The sequence below is a fragment of the Coturnix japonica genome, chromosome 2 (genome assembly GCF_001577835.2).
Source record: "Coturnix japonica isolate 7356 chromosome 2, Coturnix japonica 2.1, whole genome shotgun sequence".
Taxonomy (NCBI): Eukaryota; Metazoa; Chordata; class Aves; order Galliformes; family Phasianidae; genus Coturnix; species Coturnix japonica.
Genome location: NC_029517.1, coordinates 108,210,371 through 108,235,141, shown reverse-complemented (window position 1 = coordinate 108,235,141; position 24,771 = coordinate 108,210,371). Strand labels below are relative to the sequence as shown.

The 24,771-nt window shown below is 36.7% G+C and overlaps 1 protein-coding gene across 1 annotated transcript in view; it reads right to left on the bottom strand.

Annotated features, from left to right (window-relative positions):
• ZFHX4 (zinc finger homeobox 4) overlaps positions 1 to 24,771 on the bottom strand; it is a 148,393-nt gene that overhangs the window by 97,699 nt on the left and 25,923 nt on the right.

The window sequence follows — 24,771 nt, the reverse complement described above, 5'->3', positions numbered from 1 at the left end:
TCATGATTATCAAACTGAGCAGCTTCACAATTATAATTGTCAAGATGGTACTAGTTTCCTTCATTTGAAGTTTATATACCATACATAATTTTATAATCTAAAGAGGGGAAAAAATAGCCCTGTATAAAACCCAATGATATTTTTCTTATTCCTGTAAGGACATTTCTATAGGCAGACAGAAAGTTTCTTTCTATTTATCAGAATATATGCAGCTACAACAGTATCACTATATTTAAGAATACTTAGAAGACTGAAAAACTTCTCAAGCACAATTAGTTGAGTTTGTTTTGCTGTTCTTTTTTTCTTTTTTAAACTCCTTATATTCTTCCATTCAAAGCATATTTTAAAATCATACTAAAAAAGTTTGTTCACTAGTTTTAGTCTTCTTTACACTACATAATAATAATAAACCCTCTTCCAAAAACGACTCCATTAAATAAAAAGTCCAAACATCTCAAAACAAACAAACAACAAAACAAAACACCACAACAAATACTGCTGTGATATTTGGTATTTCAGATCAAAACCCCTGTCGGTCATGATAGTTACAAAAGCGGACTAATGAAAGCAGGAAAAATTACAATTAATTTTAATTCTGACAAAATCCTACTGCTCTAATCAACTGCCTATCAAATGTCAGTGCAAATTACACTAACAAAAATAACTATTAGAACAGGTTGGTGAAATAAAATTGTCCATATACTCCATCTGCATAGAGGATATCTGCGTGGGAATTACTTTTAATGAACAACAAATTACAATTACTAAACTAAATGAACCATCTGCCTGTTTTGTTTGTTTTCCAGTCTCGCTGGTACAGGGTGCGCTGTCAGCTTAATTGGCATTCAAAATGGCAGATAGACCTACCACCAGACTTGCATGCCCACAACATTTTAACTGAAAATCCCTTGCAGATGTTTTCAATTTCATGAAGAGAAGTATGTTTTATAAATGTATTCAAAACATTTAATACTGGTGTTTAACCAATAATAATAATAGTAATAATAACAACAACAATAATAATAATAATAATAATATGGTAAACGCCTGCTTCAGACTAAAGAGCTTGTATGACTAAATATCCCTAAGCCCTAAAATTAGCATAAAAGTACTCATGGACCTAAAACTAATGAAAACAGGTCTTGATTGCCTTATTAATAATTATGTTCAAGTAAATATCCTGTCCCTAGTCGCTATTAAGTGTCCACTTATTTGAAAGGGGAACACATGAGGACTTGTAGTAATGACATCTTTGAATACACTTTTACCAACCATTTTTTAAGCGATTATTTGGATATGTCATCTGGCATCTACATTAAAAGATAAATAAATAAAATGAAATAAAAGGAAAATCAGTTAATTAGCATATGTCTCATGTTAGCTGAGCTTTTCCTGCTGAGTTTTTGGGGTCTGTGCTATTGTGCAACAGCTGGAAGACTGACTCTTACCACAGCCACTAAGGGTAAGGCAAATCTGACCTGAACATGCACTTAAAATGAAATTCCATTTAGTACTGCTGTATGACACAAAAGAAGTGGATGAGAAGAGATTTGCTATTTCCTTATATTACTACCTACTGGCTACAGCAGCCATATTTTCTAAAAGCATGGCTCATCACTTATTATTAAAAAGCTTAAAAATATTTCTGAAATTGAACCCTTTCTGTTGAAGAGGCTAAAGAGTGAGCCCTAGAGACAAAAGCTTCTTCTTTGTCTGAACTACAAAAATCCTTCAAGCTAAACCTAAAAGTACCACTGCTGCAGCAAAAAGCGCCAAGACTGTGTCAGTATCCAAAGAATCTTTCATTTCTTTCTGAGACTGACTGCAAATGCCACTGTGTTATTTCAGGTTTGAATCCTTGATTCAAATGACAAGTGTGAAAAGGAGAATAAAAAAGACTCCTGTTTGTTTTGAAGACCTTTAGATCTGAACTTTTGTGATGTGATATAAATGCTTTATTTACATTACATTTTTAATGCTATTTTCATGTTTATTTTCAGTTTACTCTAAGTTATTGTGATGACTCCTAGGACTAAAATAAGTAACTAAGAGAATGGAAATCCAGCTTCTAATTATATCATTTAATGTGCCATCTATACAGGATGATGCAAAGACAAATCAACATCTACCATTAGAACTTGATAAAGCTGGATAAGGAAAGATGGCTTAAAATCATGTCTATTTTAGGTCAATGTTATTTTTCATTGCCCATTCTAGGAGCTATTGTACATTGCTTCAGAATAATAGATTTAGTTGGTTTGCATGCTGATGTCCTCTCACATACCCATGTCTGACTTGAGGATTAAAAATAATCCTTATTCCCCTCCCCCTTCTACACACCTCTGGCTAAGACTAGAAATAACAAAGGAAAACCTGATTTCTCTGCAAGGATATGTTAAAAATATACCTTACAGTACAGCTTACACAGCTTATATTATACTGTTAATACAATTAACTTGCAATGCCAGCATTACTGACTGTGATTTTATGCAGAAATATGTAAGAAATATATGAAATCAGTTAAATGATAGTTCAGTCACTGAAGAGCATGACAATAACTGTTCTATTCTCAACTTTGCAGTAGTCCTGTTTCTCTTGATATTGGGGCTGTATTTGAAGGAGTCCTTATTTGAAACCCTTTACCTGGCTTTCCCACTAGCTTACTTTTCTGTGTCTGCAGTTTTCTTTGGACCAAGTTTTTTTTGTTCTGTAGTGCTTAACATTACAGCCCAGCTACTTGGCAATATTATATTAGTTTTCTCTTTGAGTTCTTTACTCAGATCATCAATGCAATCTCTTCCCTTCTACTGGGAGAAGATTTCTTGTTCTTTTGGGTTAAGCAATAGCTTTCCTTCTTACAGACAATCTTCAAGGCCCATTGACATCCTGAATTCTGCAGTTTCTTCAGCACACTGTTCTCTGAATATAATTTGCGAGGAAAAGGGAAATATGAAAATGGAAAAATAAAATAATAATAATTTAAAAAACCCAACAAACATGCTCAGCAACATGCTTGTACTTAAAGAAGACTGATCTCACTATTACAGTTCAAATCTGCTTTCCCAGACTCAGTCTGCACTAGGAAAATACAGTAGCATTTCCCAAATGCTGAATACAGGTGCCTGCCATCTCCCAGCCCTATATCAGGACAAATCCCTGTGACTGAGTTACCACCCTCTATCTTTTTCCAGCTCCCTTCCAGACCTGGTTCTGCACACCAGCAAGTGATGGACAGTAGCCATGGCAAGACCCAGAAAGTCATCTGGACATAGTATTGGGAGGTCTGGATTGTTTATTCTGATAGTAGTGTTCACAGCACTGGAGCTTGTCTTCTTAAACCTTGCTTGGAGCGCTGTGCAGCAGACACTTAATAACTTACCACAGAAAGTTAACATGCTATTGTGATGCCAACAAAATTGCAATGAAAAATAATAACCTGAGTCAAGCTATATCTCACATAGTCCCACGTAGACTACAGAAAGGAGCTTTCACAGAAGCTGGGCAGCAGAGGACCCATCGTATTTCAAGAACTGGAGCTAAATTGTTGTACTTCCTAAAAATGTTCAGAGATACTCTGCCATAACTGCTTTTAGAGTAATCTATGAAATGTTTCCAATGGCCATCAAAATTTTAAAAGCATATTCAAAGTCTGTACCTTTACATGCTGCACCTAGGATATCAAATTTTCTATGATACAATGCTGATGAGTTGCTATCAAATATGAAAATGCAAGACCACAGGACTGCAAATGCTCATCTGAAAGGCAATGTCTGTTTTTGAGCGGGAGCAAATTAATGAGGTACCAAGTAGTCCTTTCTGTCTATTGTTTGTACTTCCAAATTAAATAAATAAAACAGTAATTATGACACAGTCACTCCTCTCCCATGCTGAGTAATTGACAAAGAAAAAAATAAATTCAGATGTGCAGACTTGGTCTCTTACTGCCGGAGCAGTATCTTGCCTTAACAATACTAAAATTGCCATTAGAAAGGCGTTGTATTTGCATTTGAAACTCTGAGATCTCACTGAGAGAGAGAGACAGAGAAACGCGGGAGAAGCTCTATGAATCACACTCTTGGCCCAGCTCTTCCAACATTCTGGCTATGCAAGTAGCTAATATTGGATTCATAGAAAAGCCTTTAGAGAACCAAAACATTTGTGCAGTGTGACAAGAGATCCTCGCCTGACCCTGGAAGGGAGTCTGTTTATATCCTAAGTTTAACCATAATAATAAAGAACCAAACGCTCTTGTATCTTTTTTGTTTTGGCCTGCATAATCAGAAACATCATTAATGTTCATCCCCTTATCCTTCTTAAAAATCCTGATAAACTGTTTATCCGGATAACCCCCCACCACAGCAGGGAATTTCACAGGCTGATTATTTACTGCAGAAAAAAGAGTAGCCCTGAGTTTCACTGAACACCACTGTATTCTCCAGCACAGTGTTGAGTAAAGGGAGCACATGGCTGAGTTTCACTCTCTCCTTCATCATTTTATATACAGCCCTAAGCCATACCACCTTCTGCTGTGATCCCTTCAGATCTTGCAGGCTAAAGCAGGGGCAGTACTTGGAGGGGAGATCTCCAAGGAAAACATGAGCACTACAAAAAAGAGTTTTGGTAATTCATTGATGGAGCTCTCTGTCTAAATTAGTTATGAGTCAGTGCCTTAGCTCAGTGTTTAACAGCACCGTCCTATTAGGAAATGTTTTCTTTTGGTTGAAACAAAGAACAGATTTCATAACTGCTTGTACTTAATAAAGTTATTAAGTACGTGGCACATTTTTTCAAACGAGGAAGAGTGTTAAGACAAATGTCTTGGCCAAATTTCAACTTGTAATTATGTTTTGCCTACCTACAGGCAATTCCCTGCACAGTTTCACTTGAATACCGGTTTCTTTTTTGTTGTTATTTTGTTTTTTGTTGTTTTTTTTTTTACCTGCCATGAAAATACTTGCAGTGCAGTACTGCTGCACACAGTTAACCACAAGCTTCCTCCTAGTCTACCAGTATGTACATGAAGATGGCCCTGTTTGCACTTAGTCTAACACAGAATGTAGGAGCAGTGGATTTCATTAACATTGTTAAAACATTTTGAAAGCCCCAGAATAAAGACTTTACAGAAGTGTAAAGTATTACTATGGTTCCTACAGTCTATTTATTTAGACTTAATAAGATTCCCTTCCCACATACAAAAGCCACCTTTTTTTTTTTTTTTCCCTTTGCCAAGGGAAAGCACAAAAGCACATTAACAAATAGCACTAATATCCAAATATCCAAGCCATCAAAATTTCTTTTGACCAACCCTTCACACCCTTTGCCCTGCAGGAATCAGAGAGATGAGTGGGTTTTCTAGTATGCTAGAATAATCAAAAATTCCAAATTTTGATCAAGAAAGTGAGAAAGCAGATTCTGGTCTTGCAGAGCGCTCTCCAAAAATACAAGCTTCCAGTACCTTTAAGATTAAGCCCAGTGCTCTACTAGCCGATCTGACTTACATGTATGAAGTGAGATGTTTTCAGAGAGAATCACGGTCCCACTCACTTACAGGTTGAAATAGAATCAAACTGTAACAAGAATCAAGTTGTGTGAGATGGGATAGATCAGGGATGCTATCTGCAAAACACTCACTGTCAGAAACACTCGCTAATGGACAGATAGCTTTATTTCTAACAGATAAAGCCTCCCAGAAGTGTGGAGGTGTACTTCTCATTTCTCATCACATATGAGGATGACAAAGTGAAGGTCACCAAATTCTGTGCTTAGAATGAAAGCACTGGAAGAGAACTATAAAGCATTGAATTTTCTAATCTTGAATTTTTGCATTAGCTCCTTCTATGTCCCATCTCTTAGCTGTTTGTTTTCCATGAATTTCTGCAAACTAAATTTGCTGACCTAAGCGAGGAATTGTTTCAGAAACAGCTATGTGTAAATGCATACTGCAGAATTTCTGAGAAAAGCACATTCTGAATGTGTAAACTGAGCGCTCATGAAAGAGCCAATTTCTAATAGGACATTTGCAATCAATCAGGGAACAGAAATATACCATGTGTCAAACCAAAACTAAGCAACAGAGCACAAAAGTTTAAATATATTAAATATTGAAAATGACTGTAGGTTGAGCTGCAGCAGCAGGACCAAGAATGATTTTTGGAGGATACTTCTATAACAAAAGAAATGGAGAGAGGCTGATTTGGGGTTGAAACCTGATGATCTGTGAGGTACCTACCAACCCAAGCTATTCTGTGATTCTATGAAGGAGAAGCAACATCCATCCCATTAGCACTCTGCCAGATATAAATGACAAAGTCATGCTTACTACTCTTAGTGTTACTTTGGTAGTCAAACACAGAAACCAGCATTGTTTATGGACTGTAGGATAGCTACAGAATGATAACTTGGCCATTTCCACTAAGTGTTGAATCCTACCAGTATGAACTTGGTTTGCAATGCAGCTGGTATGTCCAAACCCAAAGCCTTGCAACAAACTCAGTTAAACAACTGATTTTACCATCCAAATCTGATTAAACAGTTGTACAGATGGAAATCATCTGCATGTTGGAGATATCCCAGCCTCAAGCACAGATGATTTTCCCCTAATGGCCTCAGGCATATGTTGATCAAGAAGAGTGACAGACTAGAACTCAGCAATACTCCACCTGGGAGCACATGACTGCACCCACCAGGCTGATGAACAGCCACCCCAAACTGCCCCCACTCCTGAGTTCTCCCTGCAAAAAAAGAACGTAGTCACTCAAGAATAACTTCATTTATTGCTCTCATGGCCTTCAGCTATTCATCAACACCATTTTGTCATCAAATGTATTAAGAGTATCCAACAGATCTACAATGAAAAGCTTGCCATTTCCTAGTAAAGAAAGGGCTAAAGGAATGTCCTGATGCTTCTGTGTGGTCAAGTGCAACTAGCAGCACTTATTCTCCTTGTCATCTTGTCTTTTAATACAGCAGTTCCACATGTAGGTATGTTGAGGGGAAAGCAGTTTCAACAACTGATGCCTTAACATGAATATTCAGTCAGACCTAATCCAACTCTCTCTGCTGCCAAGAAGGTGAAAGTAGGTGAGTTCTCAAGTCAAACCCTCCATTTTTTCATATGTACTTTTCTTGCATATTGTAAAACATATATATATTCATTTCAATATTTAATACAATAAGCTGTGCACATGCATATTTAATGAGCCCTTCCACTAAAGACTGAATGGACTGGTAATAGGAAACAATATTTATTTCATTGCTGGGTTTTAGGATCCTGAAAATGAAAGACAGAAAATATCTGTTCCTTCTTGTTGGTTATTCCCAATAGTGATTTGGCCAGATTAAAAATCAGCATTTAAATAGAAGTCAACAATTCAAAAGGGTGGCTCAAATCTGCAGTAATTACAATCCTTTTGCCTGCCAGCTGTCTAACAGTCCATCAGAAATGGTCTGGTACTCTCGGTGTTTTTGGATTCAGACATAAGTAATCAAAAGTCATTACTACCTTTATCGGGATCACTGCTTTCAACTGCAAAGTAAGGAAGTAATGGGTCAAGTACTAGTACCCCTTTTCATTATCCTAGGACCATGCTTACATTCGAGTCACTATACTGGGAGGTTCTACACCGATGCTTTATAGCTGGCAGATATAATTTGTCTGTCTTTGTTTTGTTTTTTAATGTGAATTTTACATTTTGATCACCAAGTAAAAGTGAATGCTTCAAAACTCATTTATAGGTTTTGATATTCATCTGCCATTGTTTACTACAGTATACACTGTTATTTACAAAAGCATAACCCACACAAGCTCCCAAAGGGTTAATGTAACTAGATGAGCTGAAATTCATGAGCATAATCCTAAACAAGTGAGTTGAAGTTCTATCAGGTCTATTTCATAGCATCAGGGATTACTGCTAGCAGTCTAATCCTACTGAGCCTAAGGGAGGTACGTTGTATTGTATTTGAAATCCTGGCCAGGAAAGAACGGAAGGTTAAATGGGTGCCTTGCTCTGTAATCAAATATCACAGGCACTACTTATCTATTCAATGAACAACTAACGTACAAAATCAATTAGGAAACAAATAGCTTCTTCTTTTGATTTTTTTTTTTTTTTTTACCTAACAGAAAGAGATGAATAAATGGTTTTATAAATATATGTTTAATAAACATATATCATACTATCTGCTATAAAATAGTTCTCCACATAGGCTGGCAAACACAAACTAGTGGGCACAAAACACCTCGTAGAAACTGCTGTTGTTTTAATGCTATTTCTTTAAGTGCTAGGGCTATTTTCAAGGCTAGTTTGTATTTGAACACCAGCAACTGAGCATTTTCTCAGCATATAAAGTATCATGCAGAAACTGTGCATACAGAAATATTAACTGATTGCAGATAACTGGACTGCACTTAAATGAAATCACAAACACATATCCGGCTGTTTGTAACTGAACATCTTAAATTATGTATCAGTTGTGAAGAGTATTTATTCATCTGTGCATCATCTTTTGTTCACTTGGTTAAAATCTCAGGAGTACTGAAAAAGGCTGAAGCTCCTACTGGTCTTTGTTCCCAGCAGGGAGAAGTCCCTTTTGGTGGTCTTGAGGTTAACACCCTATCCACCCAGCCCCCCATACCTGTCATTCTGAATAGACTTCACAGTCTGTGCACACAGACAAACAGCCTGACCTGGCCAGCTCACTTGACCTCTGAGCAGGAAGAAGATCACATCTGGTTATTAATATTGGGACATTAAAACAATGTAATCTTCAAGGCACTCAGAGAAGCAGGCTGGCAATTATACAGTATGCAATGGATGTCATTCAGGGAGCACATTAGCCTGATATTATGTCCAAGAATGCTAAAATGTTCATTTTGTTCTGATGAGGGGTTTCAGATACAGTCTGTATCTGTGAAAGCTGGTAAAAGAAGTTAGCCCAAAGAAATTAAGTCTTTAGCTTATCTGTTCTTAGACTTACCAATTTTTAGTCTGCTTTACATGGTTTCATAATGTAAAACATTTGTAGCTGAAAACTGATAAAAATAGAAAAAAAAAGCCATGGTTTTGCAGTAAAGGAAGGTACGTGGCAAACTGAACAAATCTCAATATTGCAATTGTGCTAAATGTGTCTCTATTACATTTCCATTACCACAGTACAGACTTTTCAGTTAATTCATTACAGACATCTGCATATTAGTTTGTTTAAATAAAAATGGTTTATATAATTGGGTAAAATACAACAGAAATATTTGTACACATATATGATATATATTATATGCAAATGAATATACACAAATTATTGTATAAAATAGATTTAACTGTGTCATGTGTGACACTTTAGTGCCACCAAAGTCAATAAAAAATTCAATTTTGACTTGAGATGTGCCAGATCCTAACACTTTCTAAATGATACTACCTAGTCTCTGAGAATATCTAACTTCTGGCCTGACACTTTATATGGACAGATAATTCCTTGTATTTGCCTCACTGGTTATGCATATAACAGAATGAAAGACCATGGTGTAGAGACGTTTCATGCTGCATTTTGCTGGCATCCCACATATTGATACCACATATAGATAATTTCAGTTAGACACTGTGAACTCAGCAAGGGTCCGGAGTTCTTCACAGGTAGCACTCTGTCACTTCAAGGTTCTCTCTGAAACCAGCCATGTAAAAGGTAGATGGAAATGTTCTTCAGGAAAGCATCAAATCTCTCCTAAAAGATGATGTTAACGTAATCTCTATGCGTGACACCAGACCTAAAACTGTTTCCACAGGCAGTTAATATTAACACTCCCAGCCCAGATAGCTTAAACAAGTTGTCATTAGTTTGGTTTTGCTGCAAACAAAGTTATTTTTCCTTGCTTCCTTTCAAATGGAAAAATTTCCATTCAAATTACACTGGGCCAAAACCCAGGATGGGCCTTCTACAATGATGTGTTAATCTTGTGATCTGTGAGCCTGAAAAAGGAGCTTTATAGCATTGGAAGTGGGAAGTTTCCAGCTTTCCAGCAGAATGCAAGCACTCTTTTTCAACTCTGATAGGCCTTCAGATGTCAGGCATTCATACCGAAACACTATTATGTATGGAAAAACTATTATAGGAAAAATGTAAGAGGTTTCTAATATGTATTAGTCACAATATCACAACGTTTTTTTTCCCCTTAGTATTAGCACAGCTCAGCTTGGCACATATAGTCTTATGAAAAAAAAAAAAAAAAAAAAAAAAGAAAAAAAAAAGAGTACTGATGCAGTTAAAGAACTTTCTAACATATTTTTTCCTAATGAAAATATGCAGAAGGTTCAAAACACATGATAGTTCCCTGTGGGATGGTCAGCATACCTTTTTCTGTCTTTTAAACTTAAAAACAACATAGCCAACTCAAACTTCAGACAATGAAAGCTTTATCCCACTCATCCCAAATAATTAGAAATTCGTATGTGATAATGTACACAAACACTCACATGTATACACAAGAGAAAGTGGGAAAGATTATTGGCAGAAAAGAGCAGAAATATAAAGGAGTTTTAGGCTTGGCAAAAATGAAATTGAACTAAGTACAGCAGGAATTATACCAATCCAGACACAGATGATACTGTGAAAATAGACACGTAGCGATGCTCATAGAGCAGGAAGAAGAATGTGGGGAGGTGGTGAGCACTGGCAGCATGTGTACATGACTGAGGCTACAGAAAGCAAACTAGCAGGCAAGGATGACACTCAGCAAAGTCCCGAGAGAGACTGAGCTTTGGAGTGAAATTCCAAGCTTGAGGCAAGAAAGGAAATGTTTCTGACAGGTTGGGGCCTTTCAGGGTGGAGGCTTTCTGGTTTTAAATAGTAGCTGCTTGAAAAATGCTCACAAGTGGGGAATAATTTAGGAGGAAAAACCGGCTACAGGCGAGGTGACCTAATACGTACACTCACAAAGTATGTCATGATTATCGCTACCCAGTAACTAGTTCTGATCTGTACAAGATATTTAGGAAGTAGATTTAGTTCTAACAACACACTGGGTATCAAGCAGGGGAGCTGTTTCAGTGGAAGGAAAACACTTCAAAATTCAAATCCTCTCATCTCTCTCACACCCACTCTGTGGAATAGTCTCTCTGGCTCTCCCTTTGTAACTACCCTTTTCTCTAGAGCACCAGAAACAAATGGAAAAACCCTAGAAATAAACTTAAGGGGAAAAAAAAAAAACAGAAACAGTAACCATCAATTTCAGCAAGAAATTACCCAAATAACAGAACATTTTGAACTGAATAATTCCTCACAGTAGTGACAAACCACAGCAGTCAAACCACAGGAGAGCCATGTCCCAGGCAGTTGACAGAGTTAGGAAACACAGTCATTTTGGAAAACTCCTGGGCCAGTTTTACCCTTGGAGTAACACTAACGAGATCAGCAGTACTACAACAAAGATGGATTAGCCCACATAATTCCCATCTCTTTCATCACCATTTTAATAAGAAAGAAAGAAACAAACAAATTAAAGCCTCAAACAAACCCTACAGAGGATAAGAAGTCATAGAAACAATAAAAACCCTGTATCTTCTAAATTGTTCAGATTTTAACGATGTGAATTCTCTTGCACTAAAGAAAATGTTTTGGGGACTTTGCTTCTATCATTTGCAACTGAATATTTTATTTATGGGTAAATTCAGAAATAATCCTCGCCAAAGCAAAAAAGTTAGATTAAAAGTATTTCATGTAAGTTTGGAGAAGGGGTTGAGTGAGAAACTGCTATGTTTTAGCAACTAAAAGGAACAGTCTGTGCTTGGATACAACAGTGGCAATTCAAGTCCAGAACCCTCTGACACAGCCCAGCTCAGCCCCCTGGAAGGTAAACAGAGAATAACTGAAACTTACCTGAGCCAGGTATCAAAATACAGGACTGCAGTAACAGTTTATACCTTGTGACAACAGTTTCTGCCTTTCTGTACCAGGCAAAAAGTTTCCTGCTGTCCCCAGCATCCTCTAGAGCCAGCCCTGCCCAGGATCTCTCCATGACAGCGGTGATTTCCTTCTCACCACAGACACACTGATGTGTAGTCTAGCCGCTGCTCTTCCTGTCCCTTCTCCTGACATACCTCCTGCACAGTGTCCAGGGAAGGACTGGGCTCTCACTGCCAGCCAGGGACTCCCCAGCACCAGTGGAGCAACCCTTCCCTCCCCCTCTGCAGGGAACTTTCAGCAAATATCCAGTTGCTTTCACTCCATTCATAGCAGAGAGGGAGCAGAGCCAAGGTTAGAGAGTATCAGCCTGTGCCTTTGTTGTACACTTCTGTATTTCAAGTTTTCTCTAATGACTAATACCCTCTTGAAGAAGAGTTTCAAACAAAAGCAAACTATTCTAAGATGCAAACTCTTGGAAAGAATGAGAGCCATTCATGTTTAGTTTTATGGGTGCATAGGAAACAAAAAAGAAAAAAAAACAACAGCTATGAACATTAATTAAAAAAAAATAGGAGGAGGAAGACTCAAACCCCTTTTTGTGAAAAGATATTCAGTGAGCTACAGCCAAGGAAAATGCATATCAACATGCATTTCTGCTTTAACTAATTAGCAGTATCACAGGGCTCTGCAGTGATGCTTCAGCAGTAATTGATCCTCTGATGTCACTCTTTTTTATATTTCAAAGTAGCTGATGCATTCAGCCCAGAGAGTTGTGCAAGGCCAGAAGAGATATCCTCAGCCAGGACCCGGCTGGTGAACGCAGGTGATCAACAGGAGCACTTGGCTGCTCAGAAACTCAGAGCCCTAATCCCTTTCCTTTTAGCACTTCCTTTAGCACTGGCAGGTAGCACGGCTAATTAAAATTCAGGTGGTGACTACTCTAAGCCAGTGTTTGTATGTACTCACACGGGGAATTCTGAACTTCCTGGCTTGCTCTGAAATTAGTATTTTATTTTAGTATTATTTACTTGGCGGGGAGGGCATTTGGCATCAGTTTCACATTACTTCACACTACATACAGGATACACAGTTACTGTATTTTTGCTTTTTTCTAAACCCTAATGTGAAAGGTTTTAATGTCAAGCAGCATGAAGGCCACAGAAATCCAAAAGTCAACACAGCACCTACAGTATGAGTTCAACCACAACAGACATTTCATCTGTATTTCATGGTGTACCTAAATAACAATCAATAATACATTAAAGTTAGCACTAACTGTATAAAAAGAGCACACTACAGAGTCCCTTTGAGTTATGTTTCAGCCTTGTAGTCTGCATTCAGAAACAGCTTCTCTTTTGCACCTGCAAAGGAGTATCTGGGGCAAAAAAAAATCCTGCAGATAGATGGTTAATTAGCTATTTCTATTTCTGTTCTTCAGGCTCAACAAATAGTTAACTGTCTGCTGATATTTTCACCCTCAATTCACTCTGTGTAGCAATAGATGTGGGAAAGCAACAAGAGGCAGCTGTCTGAAGAGGCAGGCAGTGTGACAAGGGAGTAAGCTGAACACATTTTTCCCTCACTCTCTTAATAGTGGGGGGAATTAGTTCTTCCACAGACTAATTCAGAGCTGGAGTTTTCCTTCTCCCCACTAAGTAAGCAGGAGATGGCCTAACCACTTAATCTAGGCAACTACCACAGAAGCAAAAAAGAGTCATGGATTGGAAACTGACAGACAAAAACCAAGCTACAGGCAGTAGCAAGCCATTCAAAATAGCAAAGATTACCTCTGGGTCTTCTACCATCATACTAGAACTTGTCTTTAAGACGGTGTAAAAGAATTCATGCCAGTCAAGACTGTCCATAGAATCATGAGGAACACCAGCAAGGTTTAAAGCTATCTAAGCAGGAAGGTGAAATTTAGTACTGACAAATTAAATCAAAATATATACATTATAAGAAACAATTGAAACCAATGAAACATACCACTAGAGTCTAAATTAAGTTTAACCACAATAAGACATGGGCATCAGTACGAAAAGAGGTATAGGAAAAGACACAATGAAAGCAACATAGTTCCAGAACAGAATGCAATAGTATTTGTGTAAAGCAGATTATATTTTTGGATGCACCAGGCATGGGACAATAAAATCATACAGCTCCACTGAGAACAGTGTGTTCAGCTCTGAAATATCTGAATATCTCTAGAAAAAAATGAGCAGGGGCAGAAAGAGTTCATGGATCAGTGCTGGGGTTAGCAGAAATGTGGAAAAAATGTCCACTAAAAGCAACACTGAATAGACTGAAATTGTATGGTGCATGAATAGTGAAAGAAAAAGAGAGATACGATAGAAAGATCATAAAATATTTATAAAGATTATTTATGAAGAAATAAAGAATATATAGAAAGATACTAAAACACAAAAGAGCACATCATCTTTCTCTTCTGTTACTAAATGAATAAACAAGCTAAAGGTGGAAGATTACATTTATATGCCAATTAAATTAACCTGTGAAATTCCTCCGTGTTGATTGTGATTACTCAAAAGTTAGTTTATAAACTGAATTGATCTATATGTACATATAAGTCTATTCAAAAACCATTTGGGGAAATATATATAAATATACATATATATGAATTTGTACAGTGTTAATACATTGTTCTTTGAGAACACATAAAAAAAGAAAAAGAACTTCCTTTGTGAGCAACATTGTTCCATATTTGTTCACCAATAGCTTTTTTTTTCTCTCTCTCTACTCTGAGGAGCAATTGTTAGTCTGAAGCAAAGAGATTAGATAAGGTGGACTAATGGCATAATTTGCTGTGATAGGACAATGATTACATACTTGGCTTATTAATGTGTTGTTTCTTCTAAAATAACATTCTCTTATTTTATGGACAGCTACTGAAAGAGATGTACTTGACTAATTTTATTTGCAGTGGAGTATTTTTCATCAGGACAAGTAGGTTAGATAAATCACGATGTAGTGACTCGAAAGAAGAAATATTCTTTTAAGAAGTTAGATCAAATCCTGAAAATTTCAGCCCTAGAAGAGCTTGTTTTATTATGAGTAAGTGGGAGAGGGAAAATAAAACAGAAATCGAAATCCAACCATCACTACAGCAGATACTAACATATATGGATATTTGCACTGTACTATAGGAGGTAACAGTGGCAGCCTGTTGTACGTATGGACACACATAGTTTTAAGTTCTGTTTATGCTCTTGGGAAGTGTACACTTTTGTAAGTACACACACCTGCCTTTTTCTTCCCCCACTGCACCCTCTGTGCAAGAAACCCAGTCTCCAACAACTGTGACTTCCGCCCTAACACTAGCTTTGGGTAATATCTGGCTCTTTAAAGTTCTCATGAGCATGAAAACTTCAGATTCCACCTCTGACTTATTCCTTCCAGTAACAGACACTCAATCAAGCACATATATAAATATAGGCAGAGAGAACGACGTATTTATCCATATATATATATATTTCTTCATATATATGAAGAAATTAAGTGGTATGCATAGTTACATCTCTATAAGGTCCGTTAAGAATGCCAAACATACAGGGGCTAATCTCCCTCTCACCTCTGCTTGGTTAGAGATTTTTTATGTTTTTTCCCCAAGGCCATACTGTTTTTAATAGTAGTGCTAGCACTGAGCTTATCTTCCAAAGCTATTAGGATAAGAAAGTACTAAAATAGACATATTTGTTTTGTTCCTATTGTGAACACATGTGGCCCAGTACCTTTATAACTGCAGAACTCAGAAGCAGAGGGAACTGGGTAATAGGTTTGAATTCTGTAACTTGTGATTTGAGAGTACTTTTACTCATTATCAGCTCAGTCCCCTTCCTTAATCATGAAAAATACCACATAGAACTCTAACACCACAGCTGCTGTCATTTGTGTACCCCAAAATGCCTTATGCAAAAGGATTTGCTCTTTCTCAAAAATACTCTCCAGGAGTTCTAATGATTGTTTCTGAAGATTTTCATCCCTTGAGTATATAAGCCACATAAACTCAAGTACTGTAAAGATAGTTATGAAGCCTGACACACTGCAAGACACACCAGTAGATTAGGAGCAAGGAGACAGAGCACACTGACAGCAGATCCAATTCATCATGACTTATGAAACTAAGCAAGCAAAAAACTGACAAGGGATATCCACAGCTTAGGTACAAGACCTGTTTCTGAGATGCATCTGCATCATTTATAATCCTAGGGGCCAATGAAGTAGTGCTTTTGAATCAGTCCAATTGTTCTAGGTCACAAACTTGGTAAAAATACTCTTAAACTATTTTTGTAGACTGTGTTTTAATCATATTGGAGCTGACTTCATAAAATCCTCCTCTGATATATAGCAGCAGGGTGCTGACTTCCTCCTAGGTCAAAGATTATGAGTCACACTGGTTCCTGGACAAATAAGGACACTAGATTTTCAGAAAAACTTGAAGTTTGGCCATTTGTTTTTTCCACCAGCTTCAGTCTTCCTAATTTCCACTCATTCATTAGCTGCGAACATATCTGCAAATGCCATAGGGCGTTTCCAAAATAGTAACATCTAGCTACTAAAAGCTGTCTCATTTCAGTAGTAAAGTGAGCTTTTTTCCATGCTTTCACCCCTAGCAGACACAAAAAGCAAGTAAATAGTTAGACTTCTTTTTTCTGGTCTGTTATGGTTGTAAAAGTATCAAACTTCTGTCCATTCAGAAATTGTCTGTTCAACTGGAAAACTTTAGTATTTTTACCTCAACTGATTTCCCAGAATGCAAGTTTTTTACTAGATTCCACAGAAAACAGGAACACCATTAATTGAATATGAAGTGCACTTTCTTCCCTCTTGCCATTATGATCCATACTTTTGTGTAAGGAATATTTGATAGCATCATTCATACCTGATATTTGAGATAGTTGGAACTTCTCAGGATTTCTCTTGAAAAATGCCTATAAAAAACTGGAGCCACTCCCTCCTTCAGTCAAAGATGCCCATATGCAATATCACAGGTTAAGGTTATCAGAAACATTCTATCAATGCAAAGGCATTTATAATGATATAGACAACTGGAAGTGCCTGTTGAAGTTCTGGTTAGGAATGCGTCCACTATAAATGTTTGTTTTAAACGGTGTCATCACAACAGTATTGGTATTGAACCCTCTCTGAATAAGAGTAATTTTTTCCTATCAGAAAAACTGGAGCACAAACTATCCCTGAACAACAGATTCTGTGCTGATTCTATGGGTAGTGTGGCCCTATTATTATTCTTTCCAGGGCCAGGACAAAGAAGCAGAGAGTGCTTTTGTTCTTTGGGGCAATTTACAATGGAGAACAGAAATTATAAATAAAGACTCTTATCTGGGCAGACTTCTGAATACTATCCCTATATCCCAGGTCATTTGCACATAATCCAGCAATAAACTAGTAGCTAGATACTCATGTATTCAAGTGTTCGTTTTATTATTTTATTCTTCAGTCATTTATGGTACATGTTAGAAACATGTAATTTCCTAATCATGTACACCAAGCAAGAGTGTTGTTCACAGTCTTCATATATGACAAAAACAGGTTTTTTGTTATTGTCAGTGCTACTGCAGTAGGATGCCCCAGGCAGGGGAATCTGCACACTTCATCATTCAAGGACAACCTTTGCTCAATTTTTGTTTCCTTCAATGCCCCCTGTCTTTAAAAGCTAAAGATTATCTTAATGCCTTCCCTCCCACAGGGAGAGTAGCACATACAGTTTCCCCTGAGGCTATGGTGCACAGTACTTTGTGTTTCTGTCTGCTGCCAAACTGCAGAGCTGGCACCATCCTCTGCAGACCACTGGGGTCATTTCCGTGACATCCTCCTTCATAGCTGTCCACAAAGCAAAGGCCCTGCACCAAAGCTTCACCTTTATATATAACCACGAGGATCAAAATGACCACTGTCATTTTTCACTACCTGGAGTCAGCTTAAAAGACAGACCATCAGGATAAAAAATAAAAACAGACGTTACAAGTTAACTTTGACAATTTATGGTTTTTTGTTCGTTTGTTTTGGCTTTATCTTTTTTTTTTTTTTTTTTTTTTTTAACATAAAAATCTTACCCGCAGTTAATGAAATTAATACCTATTTCCTATTGTGCTGTATTACATACTTTGCCACATTTTCATGTGTGTTCACTGGCAAAATACAAAATATTTTATCCAATGAATTACATGTCCCCCATTGTGCTGAGTCCTTGCTAAACTCAACAGCATCAGTATTACTTAACATTTTGCACCAGCATTTTTATTATCTCCCCTTATAATATCTGACCAGAGAAACGCTGGATAGTTGAACCCCTAAAGGAAAAAACAAATGCAGAAAATTAATTTGTCTATCCAGTGAGATGGACACATATAGAGACAATGCAGTCTCAAGAGCTGTGTATCAAATCACTCAAAGCTCAGTTCTGCACATGTGAGGTCTCCTATCAACCCTAAAATAGATCACCCTCCTAAGATTCCCAGTTCTTGCATTTTGTCTGGATGAAACAAAAAAAAAAAAAAAAAAAAAACACAGACTAATGGGAAGTTTCTCCCTGGTGACTTATCAAAAACAATGGTAAAGCTGAAGTACACATACACATGTCAGAAATACAACTTTATTGTCACGCTTCTGTCCTTTGTTCACTGCTCATTCTTAATTATGTGTAAGAGATGATGCAGAAAAATCCCACCTGGGAGAGTCTGCTAGACTGAGATTACAAATTTTAGAGAAGACACCTGTGGTGCAATATCAGATAAAATCTCCTAAGGGGAACAAGAAAATCTGTGCTGCAAGGCTGGGTGGGAGTGGCTGCTAAATTCATAGATGCAGTCAATTTATGCACATATACACATGCACACATGTTGACGTAATACTCTCACATACACAATACATTGCAATTCTACCTTGAATCTCAGTCAGAAATAATTACATATTTCTCTTAATGTCAGAATGAAAGAACTCCAGGCACAGAAACAGCTGTTATACAGCCATTTTGTGTGTTGAACATACTGAATAAATGAGGCTGATCCTCTATGCTGCTTTTACTCTCCTCTTTGCTCTCTCTTCCTGCTCTGCAAGCAAAACTATAAACTCATGCTCCCCTGGGAAGGCTGTGCACTGAAATTCATGTCCAAACAGACTAGTTCAGTCTCCTTTCAAAGGGTGACTACATCCTCATCTAGGACAACACTCAGACTTGAATATTGGAACAACATTTAAATGACAATTCTCTAAACCATCACTTGAGAATATTTTTCTGCGTTAGCAGTGTACCAGAAGCCAAAATGCAATACATATTATTTTTTGCAAGGTATGTAGGACCATCTGAGAGCCAGACAACATCTGAATATCAAATAAAATATGCATGAAATGTTATGTGAAAAATACTTCTCTAATATTACGATTTGAATTCAAACTAAAAAGAATAGGTTTGAAATTACTGTTCTGCTATTCCCCAACTTGCATCTTTGGGAAATAAATCTACTTGACAATAGTGTATAAGTATGTACAGTCAGTATACACATTAGCTGACTACGTATTCTACTTTGAACCTTTGTTTGTCTTTATATGGGCAAGCACAACAGCATAATCTGAACTACAGTAACTAAAACATGCAGTGGAAATTAAATTTCATAAAACATTTAAAACCTTTAATGAGCATAAATCTTCAAGTACTGTAAAAATTGAAATATCTCCTATTGTGAGGCTCATGTTTAGCAACAAATCAGAATAACTTTCATTTACCACTGAGAACAGCTTTCCCCACCTAAACAAACAAGAATAAGATTAAGCAAAATATGCTTTGCCTCCTCAGATGTGCAGACATATTCCAATTTCCTTTGCACAATGATTTTTATGCAAATCAATGCTGCACAATCTCCTGACCTCTTTTACCATCATTCTGGGACAATGACAGTTAAATAATTGTACTGGCACATACCTAGGATATTTGATTTTAAATTACAAAGTTCATGCAGGACAACTGAAATGAAAAGAATGTAACTGTGTAAGTTCTGGGCTGATCAAGTATCAACATTTGATCCCAAACAGAGTAAAACAAACAAAGTGATTGGGACTGTTAGTTCATTCACCCCCATGTGCTTACACTTCACACCCCCATCGCAGTTGTTAATTCCTAACAACGATGCCTTAATCCAAAACAAGAATAATGAGAAAAACCCAAGCAGTGTTCCTTGGGGAACTGTCACTCTAAAAGTTACCTATGGACTAAATCCCACTTGTGCCTTCTGCATGTACCAAAGATGAGCAAAGCATTTAACATCCTCGGCTGATTTAAAACCCAAATATGCAAACAGCATTGTAGAATCCAGGCAGACTATTCTGCTCCACTGATGACGCATACAGATAAAAAGGTAGTCTAATTAAGCTTTTGACTTTGAACCAGAAGAGCAGTGGACACTTTGCTTTAAAACAGGAGCATAAAACCCTGACTGAAGAGCAGGTGCTGCATGGTATTTGTATTTCCTGCAGAGGATGCTAGCTAGCAAGACCAACCAGCTGACCGTGAAAATTCTTGGCCCTAAGTGACCCAAGGACAGGCTATAAATCCATCCTATAAAATATAGTAAAAGCCCCGTTTGTTCTTCCACCCTTTCAATATGTGATGTTATACATTTGTGATTATCTCATTTTATTGGGCTCTTTAGAAAGCTGTTTATGATCATTTGTGGACAAAACAAAGGCTCATTGTAAACTTGTTTTAAATAAGTTGGAAGGTCAATATGAAACAAAGGGCACCACTTTTATGACTGCTACATGCAGGCTATGCTTGTGTGTGTAATATTACAATGCATTTCAGCGAAGGGATAGAGTCCTGGCTAATTACAAAGCTAACATATAATAGTATTGCATTAGCAGCCCAAGAAATTCCTATTGAATTGCACAGATCTGAAAATAGAAAGACATGCTTGTGCTGAAACTTAATTATCTTGGCAAAAATTGTGAGGGCCAGATTCTCAGAAGACATAAACACAAAGCTCTGCTTTACACTCGTGAGTATCTAATGCTTTGTTTATTCGGATAACCTCCATCAGATAAAATTTACCATTTGGGTTGACTAATTTGCCTTATTATTTTTATGGTATCTACAGTTAAGTAACACAATTACTACTCAGTTTGCAAGCAGAAAAAAGAACACTGCTGATCTACAAATATGAGGTTTAAAAGAGACAATCAGCTCGGTCTGCCAGGTTAAAAATGTGAATACAGTTGCATTCCACCCTAGGCAAAGAAGACAAACCTTTTTCAAGGACAGTTTAGCCTGAAATTTGTTTTTATGGTTTCAAAGTAAAGCATTATGGTAAAAAAAATAAAAAATAAAAAATAAATGAATGCAGCTTTGTTTGTTTCTTCAGTCATCGTTAGCAATAGACATAAAGGTATTCTGTTTTTGAGCCCATATGGAAAGATCATCAACACTTTCTGCTTCTGGGTCCTTTGCCAAAATACCATATCCCACATGCCTTTTACCTTAAAACATAAAAGAAAAGGTGTTGTTCTGGTCAAATAAAGAAATAATTTTTACTAGCATACGTCTAATGTTAAAGCTGACTAAATCCTGCCAAAGACATTAAAACTCCATCTGCAAAACAGATTTTCATTAAATTGATCAGTTTAAAGTTAAGCAGCTAGGCAGATGATGCTTTTGAGCTAACCTTTAACCTTTAACCTTCTTAAACTGAAATCAGGTCACTCCTTTTGGGTAATATCTTTGCCGTCTGAGAACTGGAGAGGTAAAGTGATCTATCCAAATTGAACTGACAATCATAGCATTAATAGTGTTATGGATCAATATTTTGTCAATAAAGGGAAAGCCAATGCAGTTTTCATGCAGCTAAGTATTTGCCTGCTAACTGCTGCTTGTCACTTGCCCCGAGCTCCAAAATAGCTGCATGTATAACATACACTGAAGTAGAAACCTTAAATACAATTAATGTCTGTTAAAGCTATTATGAGTTATTTTAATAATGTTTTGATACACTAATTTCAAATATTTATTTTCTATTAGAAATTGATCCCTTTACTCTGTTACTTGGCTAACTAAAACTTCCTAACAGCCAGTACAGTTCACTTGCAAAAAGACTATCCTGTCAAATTCAAACTCCTTTTACTATTTATTTATTGGAAGTATTTGGAAACTATTTTATGAGCACCAGACATGATATATGTGGTTCCCTGAATCAAAAGCTATTTGACTAAGCTACAAAATGGCTTCCTTAACAGCAGTTTCAGCGCTATGTAGTTTATATCCAGAGAGATCCTTTTCCTACCTCCACTTCCCAAATCTGCAGAAATCCAACACTTCCTCCCGCAGAATGGAAATGCACTCTGTTGCTACAGAGGCTTTCTCTGTTTACTTGTGGTGCTACTGAATACTTCTTGATGGATACTGTGAAGGACTTCTCACTCTTCTGTGGTTTAATTTGCTAATATCAAGCTCCACATTTCCAAGTCTTTGGGAATATCTTCTAGTCTGAGCTTAGTTCACCTAGGTTAAGGCCGTCTTTGTGCTTGTTCCTAGCTGTCACATAATAAGCTGCACCTTCTGCAAGGAGACATTTCTTTTTAAGACAGCTTAGAAAACAACTGAAAGTTTTACTTTACAACAGTTAGAATCTAACTTTAAAAGTGACATTTTGATACAGCCTAAAATTATACTGCTTCAGAAGGTAAGCTCTGATGTTCATGATAGCTTTAAAAGCAATAGTCATGAAAAAACATCCTTTTATTGTATCAATAGTTAAGCAGAGGAAGAAAAATCAAGTACTCATGGCAACACTTTTAAAAAGAAAATTCACAAAACAATAACATTTAAATAAATACAAATGACTAAAGAAAAAGCTGAGGTGCCTGACAAAGCAAAGGAACAAAGTCACTGATACTTTTTCTGTGCTTTCATATGGTTTTAGTATTAAAGTCTTTATTGCCAAACCATATTCACAGCACTTTAATTTTAAAAGAGTTAGAAGAGCTGCTCGAATATAAACACAATTCATGAATATTCGATATTGCTCCCAAGGCGTATATCTATTATTCATACAAATTAATGGCTTTTTTTTCCTTAGGTGCTCTAAAAGTTTATCTGATGTATGAGAGAAAAAAAAAAAAAAAAGTTTACATCTCTCTTGGTGTCAACTGCTTCACCAAGACCTTACAAAACTATCAAATCTGCCAGTAGATAACAGACTTCAAAATCTCATTTATTTCCACCTTAAGGACTGAACATACACCCACAATTACAACTAGAGATGTCTAGATGACATACAGGGGTATTACATTTTGTTATAAAGCACACACATCTAGAATATTTTGATACTTTGCAACACACTCTAATACTACCAACCTCAAATCTAGAACAATAATTCTAAGACACCAACAAATGATCAATTCAAACTTGTCTTGAATTGAGATTATATGAGAATAGTGTTTATATGTGCATGTGCTGTCTGCTTTCTGAGAGCTCTTAAGCCTAATGGGGTACAAATTTCTGAGCTTCCTGAGGGAATCATAGGAGACCAAAACATTAAAAAGTTAAGATTCTCACTAGCAATCTTAGGGAAAGGTCATAAAAAATAAATGTATCAGGAGATTAACAGCCTTATGATTACCATATTTACATTTTAGATCATCCTTCTGCAGGACTCAAAGTTCAGGTAGTGTCTAAGTTCTTATGCACTTCTCCTCTCAGATGTCTTTCTGGATAGCCTGGCCTAGTACCAGATCTGGAGGTTGGTGGCCCACTTTCAGCTATTGTGGCACTTTTCAAAACTGGACTTTGGGTCTTTAAAAAAAGAGCAAACAAACAAGAATAAAAGGCCACCAACCTGGATTTAAGAAAAAAAAAAAAAAAAAAAAAAAGCAATTTAAATGAAATATGTGACTCCGTTAGCAGAGCAACCAGCACAATGGGAAAACACAACAGGCCTGATTTTGCATTGCTGCCATTTTTGTCATAGAAGATCCACCAAGATTACAACTATCAGATTATAAAATTAAAAATCAAATAATTGTCCGTGCACTCTGTGTTAACTCAGAACAACCATTTGAACATGGCTGAACACCAGCAAAATTTCTGTTTTTTTGTTTGAACTACAGATCTGCTGCGGCTTTTCTGTATTTGCTACATATGTACACATTTTCAACATGATTAGAAAACCAGCATAGCTGCTGTAATCAGCAGATGACTCCTTATAGTTTAGTTATCACAGATTTCTAGTATAAATCAATAGATAACACTTGCAAAATGGATTTTCTAATCATATTTAGAGCTTGTTACAGTGACTAATGGTTTGCAATATTTCCTGATTTTTTTTTTATCCCCTAGACAAAAGAAGTTTTTAATAAGTTACAAAGTTATTCATCTTGGAAATGAATGTGTTATATTTTGTACGTGAACCAAGACAATCAAGCCAATCCAGTAAACACGCTGCAGAAAATAAGTTACCCCATAATTAGGGTTTGGAAAAAGTCATGACAAGTTGTGTAATAAATGGTATTCATCACTCCCACATATTCATTATATCCACATAGTTTTTTCCAGTAAAGATAAAAATATAGTTGCCATTCTACTAACATATTTATCTACACCACACCCTTTCATGTTTGTGAAAAATCATTACTGTCCTAGAAAGGAAGGCCAGACAAATGGATGGCAGAGCTTATTTTTGAATATCCTTGGTAATAACGTGGCATATTGCATGTCCTTACTGAAAATACCAATGTAAAATATCTTGGCTGTTATAGACTATGTTTGCAAGCAGATATATAAGCCAGAAAGTGATCTCCTTCCTCATGCACAGTATGGAAAATTCATCATTTTCCATAATCTCTGTCAAGCCT